The sequence below is a fragment of the Taudactylus pleione genome, unplaced genomic scaffold, assembly GCF_031769625.1.
Source record: "Taudactylus pleione unplaced genomic scaffold, aTauple2 ptg000120l, whole genome shotgun sequence".
In the NCBI taxonomy this organism is placed as follows: Eukaryota; Metazoa; Chordata; class Amphibia; order Anura; family Myobatrachidae; genus Taudactylus; species Taudactylus pleione.
In genome coordinates, this window is record NW_028284522.1 from 3,137,022 (window position 1) to 3,145,086 (window position 8,065).

An 8,065-nucleotide genomic window follows, 5' to 3' on the forward strand; every position below is an offset into this window, starting at 1 on the left:
CTATTTAGTGCCCCCAGTAGTGGTCCCCTAGTAGTAAGCCCCTTATATAGTGCCCCTGTAGTAGTTCCCCCCCACAGTAGTTCCCTCTCTCCCAATGCAGTGCCCCCAATAGTAGTCCTTCCCCCAGTTGTAGCCCCAGTAGTGCCCCACCACCAGTAGTGGTCCTCTCCAAGTAATGGTGCCCCCAGTATTGGTCCCCCAGTAATGGTGCCCCCAGTAGTGGTCCCCCCAGTAATGGTGCCCCCAGTAGTGCTCCTCCCCTGTAATGGTGCCCCCAGTAGTGCTCTCCCCCGTAAAGGTGGCCCCAGTAGTGCTACCCCCTGTAAAGGTGGCCCCAGTAGTGCTCTCCCCCTGTAATGGTGCCCCCAGTAGTGCTCTCCCCCTGTAATGGTGCCCCCAGTAGTGCTCCCCCACTGTAATGGTGCCCCCAGTAGTGCTCCCCCCCTGTAATGGTGCCCCCTGATGTGCAGACACACAACACAAGTAAAAAAAAAATACACTTACCTGAATCCACGCTCCGGCTCCAGCCACTGCTCCCGGCGCCGCACATCAGTCCTCCTGGGCTGGCGCGTTCTGCATTATGGGAGAGACATCATGACGTCTCTCCCATTACCCACTGCAGGAGCCGGAAGGGAGCCGGCTCTTGCAGTGGGAGCTCAGCAGTCAATGAGAGTTTGTCTGACTCTCATTGGCTGCTGGTTAACACACACATTGCCGCCGCACTGGCGGCGATGTGTGTATTACTGCGCAGCCTGAGACCTCACGCCTCCCACCCTCCTCCTGGTGCTCAGGGGGAGTGAAGGTCTCGGCTGTGCAGCAAAGGACCGGCGCTGGGCGCAGGGAAGCCTAGTGCCGGTCCTTTGTAAATGTGTAGCGCCGACCACACACACTGCGGTCGGCACTAAACTGCCTAACTAGGGCGGGTCGGTACCGTGGCCGGCGGTGCCCCCCCCGCGCGCCGCCGGTCCTACGGTGCCCAGGGCACACGACCTGCTCGACCCCCCTTAGTTATGCCACTGCCTATTTGTCAGAGGAAAGAGAGCATGTTTGTAAAATAATAACATTTAGGGCATGTAAAAAGTATTTGCCCCTTTTTTTTATTTTATTTTCTAACATTATGGAATTAATATGGATTAATTAAGGAATTTCTAACACTGAGCTACACATCAAATTCTATAATGTCAATAAGCAGCAATGGCAAAGCTTTTACTTCACTCCTTAATGACTGCACACTGCCTATTTTTATTTAAATGGGCTTTAAATTTATGTGCTATATTTTGCCAATGCTTAGAAATGGCGGCAGCATGGGACTCCAAAATCACAGACAGAACCAGGTATGATTAGCTGCTGACTGCTACATAATTCCTGCACTGCGTCCAATAGAACATTTTAATGGACAAAATTCAGAATCAAGAGAATATTCCATTAAATAGTTTTAAAAGAATTCTGAACATGGTTGTGTTTAGTGGCATATGTGCACCCATATCATCCTAATCCTCCACTGTGCAGACCTATATATTAGACTTTTATCCAGAGACATCAGTTCAATTTGCCCCCTAGATGCTAGGTACACGTTCTGAGCATGCAGGTCACATTCCTTGTATTCTAGTCATGTCCTTCCACCAGCAATCTTTGGTATAGGGGGAGAGGTTTTGTAGCATGTGTTCACTTTAGGTTATTATTATGCTTATTGCTACACAACTGTCCTTTGTGGTAACATTACTTTTAGATTCTTGGAGAATCGCATAATTAAGCCCCGCCCCTCCACGGGGACACATGACCCATTCTGTCCACTTCACTAGGAAGCAGGCAGGATGCAGGAGAAATGCCTACTCTACCACGGGTGCGGGGGTTTACCCTAAAAATCAGGAGCCTCCCGCGACTTCTGGGAGAGTAGGCATGTATATGTTGCGCTTATTTCAGTCGACTAAATTTTTTGTATAATTTCCTGCTCTTTTTGATTTATTTGACTGTAATTCCTCATTTTATGTAAACAATAAGTAAAGAGAAGGTGCATGTTACACATATATAGATGGTCAAACAGCAGAGCTCTATCTACCAGATACAAGTTACCTCTACTCTCAGTATTAGGTAAGTATTGCATGTATATTTACATTTCGGCAGCACAGACAGTGTATGGGTAGCATTACTGCCTCACAGCATTGAGGTCATAGGTTCGATTCCCACCATGCCCCGACCTGTGTGGGGTTTGCATATTTTTGCACGGGTTTCCTCCGGGTACTCCAGCTTCCTCCCACACTCCAAAAAATATACTGGTACGTTAATTGGCTCCCAAGAAAAATTAACCCTACTGTGTATCTATGTGAGCATGTGATAGGGAACATTGATTGTAAGCTCCACTGGGGCAGGCTCTGTGAATGGCCATCTATTCTCTGTAAAGCGCTGCGGAATATGTGTGCGCTATATAAATAACTGGTAATAATAATAATAATAATAATAATAATAATAATAATAATTTGTGCCACCTACAGTTCCTTTCTGGCTTGCACCATTGGCACTCTCCTTTTGTTTCCTATTTGTATACACAGGAAAACAGCACCTCATCAATTTTCTGCTAACCCCTATGACTTTTTTTATGTGGATTAATGCGTTTCTATAATATCTTACAGGTAAACCCCTGCACTGCGTAACCCCTAAGGACCAGTTGCTTAAGGATTTAGTAGCTGTTGCTCAAGATTTAATTCAGAGATTCACAACTAGTATTTCTGTCCCCAGCAGCTACAGCTTCTGACCCAATCCTTAATCAGTTTGTTCACACATCAAAATGAAATAAAAATAAGATTAAAAACCCCAATAAAAAACACTTTATTTCCATGGAACTGCCTGCTGTCAGTGTATGCGCACTGCTTTAAACCATCCCGCTATTGACTTCACACCCAGCAGTTAGTTTCCATATAATCAGTCCCTCTATTCATTTAAGGAGAAGAGAGATAATGGACTTTGCAGTTCTTGCTCACAAACATCAGTGTCGAAGGGCTTATTTATCAATGAATATTTGCGGGATATCCCCCAAAAACAACATTTTTTGGGGGTACCTGCAAATATTAAATGCTGTGTCCCTGCAGTGATCCTCTATTTTCAACCACAAGAGCAGCCAGCATAGGTTTCTCTGGGGGCTGCTTTATTGCTGAATTTACCATGCTCCAGAGCTAAGGTTCGGTAGCTAATGCCATCTTCAGATGGCATTAGCCATTGTAGCCCTTGGGCAACATAGAGCACAATTTACTGGGAGAGGGATCAGTAGTATCCCTATCTATCAATGGCTGTCTGCACATGCGCGGCCAGCAGACCGTGCATGCACAGTAGCGCACCAGCGGCTTATAGGAGGATAGAAGTGATTGCATTAGCGATCACTTCACTTCTAACACATCGCAAGGACAGGCTGCTTTCCAAGCCCCTGTCCCCGCATGTGTTTTTTGATAGATTTGGATGATCTTTAATTTCTTATTGTCTCGATAAACGGCGATAATATATTATAATTATCAGGTCTAAACCCTAATAAATTATAAATATGCCCCTAAATCTCAATTTAGATACTGATATTTGAGAAATTTAATATATACCAGTTTTCAGACCAATATAATGCTGGTAAAGACTTGGGGGAACTTTTCAACATTATTTTAGAGTCTGGAGGAAATGTTTCTAGGATCTAGAATTTCATTGCAAGTTTTTATCATAGGGCGGAGTACATCAAGAATTGCATTTTGATTGCGATGCCTCCTGCTACTAATTCCATGAGCAGCAGCATTTATTAACGCCATGTGCATGAAGATTTGCCGTTAAAACTGCTAAGGACAGCTCCTCTAATAAGAGCTGTCCTTTGTGGTGTGATGACTTCCAGATTTATGACTTGGAATCCTCCATCGCATGCGCTAGCGAGCCACGGGGTTACACTGGGAGAGATCCTATTGGATCCATCTAGGATAAGAAGCTCTTAAGCTTCTATTAGGCAATGCCTTCTATAGATTTTGCCTCGTCATTCTGAGGAGAGCCATTCTTTATTTGTAAATTTACAACCAGTACCTCTGACCTTGCGTATACTCTATTCATAGTTTTGGGTTTTAGGGTCAGTTTTGTTATTATTGGTAGTTTCTACGTCTGTTTTGTAAACCTGCCATTTACAAAAGTCAAATCCGATGGCAAAACGACCAACAACCCGACTTTAAAACATTGGACCAACAAAAGATCTTTCCACAGTAGAAAAGTATCCGCTGATTTACTAATGGTCGGTTTTACAACTGACAAAATACAGACCTCAAAACGACGGAAAACCCGCCCAAACAATATACCTGCCTGAGGAAGGCAAGTCTGTGAGAAGCACTGTACAGATCACTATGATCGGTGCAGGCTTCATTAGGTTAAAAAGTTATCAAAGTGTAAAAATGTTAAATAAATTGCGTGCCCCCCCAATCAATAACCAGCCCGGGACCTCTCAGCCTTAGCTGGTATTGTTAAGTAGGGAGGAAAAAATTACTCGGGGTTCCCCCTATTTTTCAATACCCAGCACCAGGCTGATCCAGCCAGGGGTATAATGCCATAGCAGGGGGAAACACAGCATGAGGTCCCTCTGCCATCACACTAACCAGCCCCAAATTGGATAGGCCAGGGCTAGTTTTCCAAAAAAAGAGGGACCCCAAAATAATTTCAAAATCGACAGACTTTAGAGCTGCAAAATCCAACTGACATCAGCGTCTCATTTCAATTGAAGCTGAAACCTGACTGACGATAGTTATTTTTTAGACAGCTAACCATCGGTTTTTGTTCTAAATTTAGCCCATAGAGTACAATGGGGTAGATGTATGATAGCGGCACTTAACGTGCTGCTATAATGCTTCCCGCTTCGCCTCTTTACCGAGGCGAAGCAGGAAGCACTACCGATGAGTTGTAAGAACATCTAATCGGCCGGAGAGGGGGAGCGTTAACTCCCCCCTCCGGCGCTATCCGCTAAAGACAGCAGCGCATCAGCCTAGTGCTGATGCGCTGTGTCTTTGTCCTGGCCGGCTCCACTGAGCAAACGCGGGATCTCGCAAGTATCGCGAGATCGCCGCGTGCAGCCCTGGAGCCGGCAGCAGCCCCAGCAGGGACAGCACTGTCCCTGCTGTGGGGATAGGCTATCGCCAGGCTGTAGCAGTCGATAAAGACAGCTACAGCCGGCCGAACAGTCATGCGGTATGACCGTTCATACATAGCCCTGCCGCTCGGCGCTGCTGTCTTGTAGATAGCAGCGCCAATAATGACAGGGGCGCATAACGCCCCTGTCATATACCTCCCAGACCCCCGATCATACATCGGGGAGAAGCGGTATCATCGCACATAACGTGCGCTGATACCGTTTCTGGGCTTCATACATCTCCCCCAATTTATTTTAACACGTGCATTATGGTTGAGATGAGAATGGGAAGAATGGGCCAAATTCTGCCAGTGAAACTTACTCAATTCTGCAAATAATATTGAATATTTCTCAGAAAAGATTTGAAAATTTCATGTTTTTGTTATGTTGTGTTATGTCTGATATTCTTTTAATGAGCACAGTGTGTAAAATTCTCTCAGCACTCAAGTTAGTAAATATTTGTATAAAAGTGATGCTATACAATCTGTTTTATTCGTCATTGTAGATGTGCTTATGCTACAATAGAGTTGGACTTGCCTGTGGATAAAATGCTTTTGTTAGCTGTGAACTTTGCTGTTGGCTGGCTTGCTCATTGTTGCAGAAGTGCTGCCTGTCAAAATGATTTTCTAACGTTTACTTTTCCTATCAGAGCGGTGTAATGGGTTGGAACATGCCGTTTTACTTTTTCATTTTGAAGGGGAAAATGAACGGAAATATTGAGCTAATCTAGATTTAGAGCGCTCATGACCAACACAGGTTTTCACATTACCTGTCATATTTTATGAGTGAGTTTTATTTTTCCTTTTTACTTTAATAGCTTCTGGTTCTCTTCCCATCAAGCAAATCACTACCATAAGACACAAATGACTGGAATAATTCCTATTGTGCCTGCTTATATTATATATTGATCTTGTTCGTTTGTCGTTAAGTTGACAGCAGTGACAGTGAAATACTACTCTTGCCACCTAAAGCCCAAGAACATTTCATGACCAGTCTCAGATTAAACTGTCTACTTAAACTGAGCTCCCATTGACACATTTGTAATCAGTAAAATGAACTGTACTGCATTATGATTACATTAGAAAGTTTAAAATAAGGCTAAGAAAGTACAACTACTAATTACTAATATGTAGTTGTCATAGGTGAATGAGAAAGTTAAGGATAATGCTATAGTACGTGGCTTAAATTAGAATACATGGCTAAAACAGAGTTCATACCTAATGTGTAACCTATAATATTATACAATAATTCATTGTCAATTGAGTGATTTTTAAATATTTTAGTAAAAGGTTCTATAAATGCCTAATTTTAGCAGTCATGATAACTCCCTTTTCTCCTGCCTTTTGGCCAAAGATAAAGATTTATGGTGCGTACAGACGGGATGATCAACAACGATAACGATATCGTTGTTCAATCTTCCAGGTGTGCTGGACGATCGATATCAATCATCCAGCACACCATGTACCCACCAACGACTATAATGACCCGCGATCCCTATAGTAACCTGGTCGATATCACCAAGGTTGTCCTGCCAGCACGGGTGAAGGACAATATCGATATCGACCATGAATGCCCGCACATCGCAGGTCGCTGCCCACCGAAAACTGTATGATATGTTCGTTAATAATATGATCGATATCGTTATCACTCATATCGTCCATTTAAATCGTGTGTACACAGCATAACAGTCTGACCACATATCATCATTTACTACCAGGGGGCGGGATGCACTAATACTTACCGCCGGACATCGCTATTGTACAGATCGCATATGCAGTAACATATGCGATCTGTACAGCAAAGGACAGCTCTTCCGATAAGAGCTGTACTTTGCGATCTCTCCTGCACCGTGTACTTCCGGGTTTATGATCCGGGAGTCCATCTACGCATGTGCAGACTGACGTGGCGACCGCGGGGCATGCTGGGAGGGATCCGATCGGATCCCTCATAGCAGCGCAATACGGTAGAAGCCCATAGGCTTCTATAGGGTAACGCCAGCAATAGCTGGCGTTACCCTCCGCATCGCAGCCCGGTGGCCAGGAGATTGCTGCATACGGAAAATGCGGTAAACAGGGGTTTTACCGCATTTTCCTTTTAGTGCATCCCGGCCCAGGTCAACAGTGGACATATTTCTGCTGTTACTTCTTTTTTCACTGTTTAATGCTGTCCTCATTGCCCACTGTTGGAAAAGTGAAGTCTGTGGGCGTTTGTGGGTGGTAACAGGGGAAGGTGCTTGAAAACGGGGAGTGGAGATCCGAACGCAGGCGTGCCAAACGGTCAAAACGGGCGTTTTAAGGGTGTGCATAATTAACAAAGCAGCGTCATCGACCACGTCACTTGGTTGTATTTTAGCCTGAACTGCTCGCATGATTGCGGTAGGAAAATGCTACCACAAGCACTGCGAGCAGTTCACATGCCTTTCGATGTACTCAATTAAGCAAATAAATAGCGGAGATGACATATGATGCGAGCGACCAGGGGGCGTTGTTTCCAAAATAGTGAGCGCATGTTTTGGACGCTCGTTCAGACATAGAGGCGTCAACAGACCACAAAGAACGAGCGCTTAATTTAAATAGCCAGCCCCTTTTTCTGAATGAGCGTCCGCAAATAGCGTCCGGCTCTGAATCAGGCCCAGAGTTTGAGAACCTGTGGCCTAGATGTATGACCTATATATTGTAATCCACATGTACACTCTATTAAATAAATACAGTTTTTACTGTTACGTTTAATAAAATCTTACATTTAAAAAATATGTTGTGTGGATGTTAGTTTTCAAATCCTTCATTCTACTTTGTTGTTTTTGATGGGTTTTTTTTACACATAATACACATACAACACCTGTAGAAGCCTTTCGTTCATATTCTTCCAGCTATTCTTTCAGGTATAGCACTTTTCACTAATTTGTTTTTTAGGTTGGCTGACTGGTGTTACTTC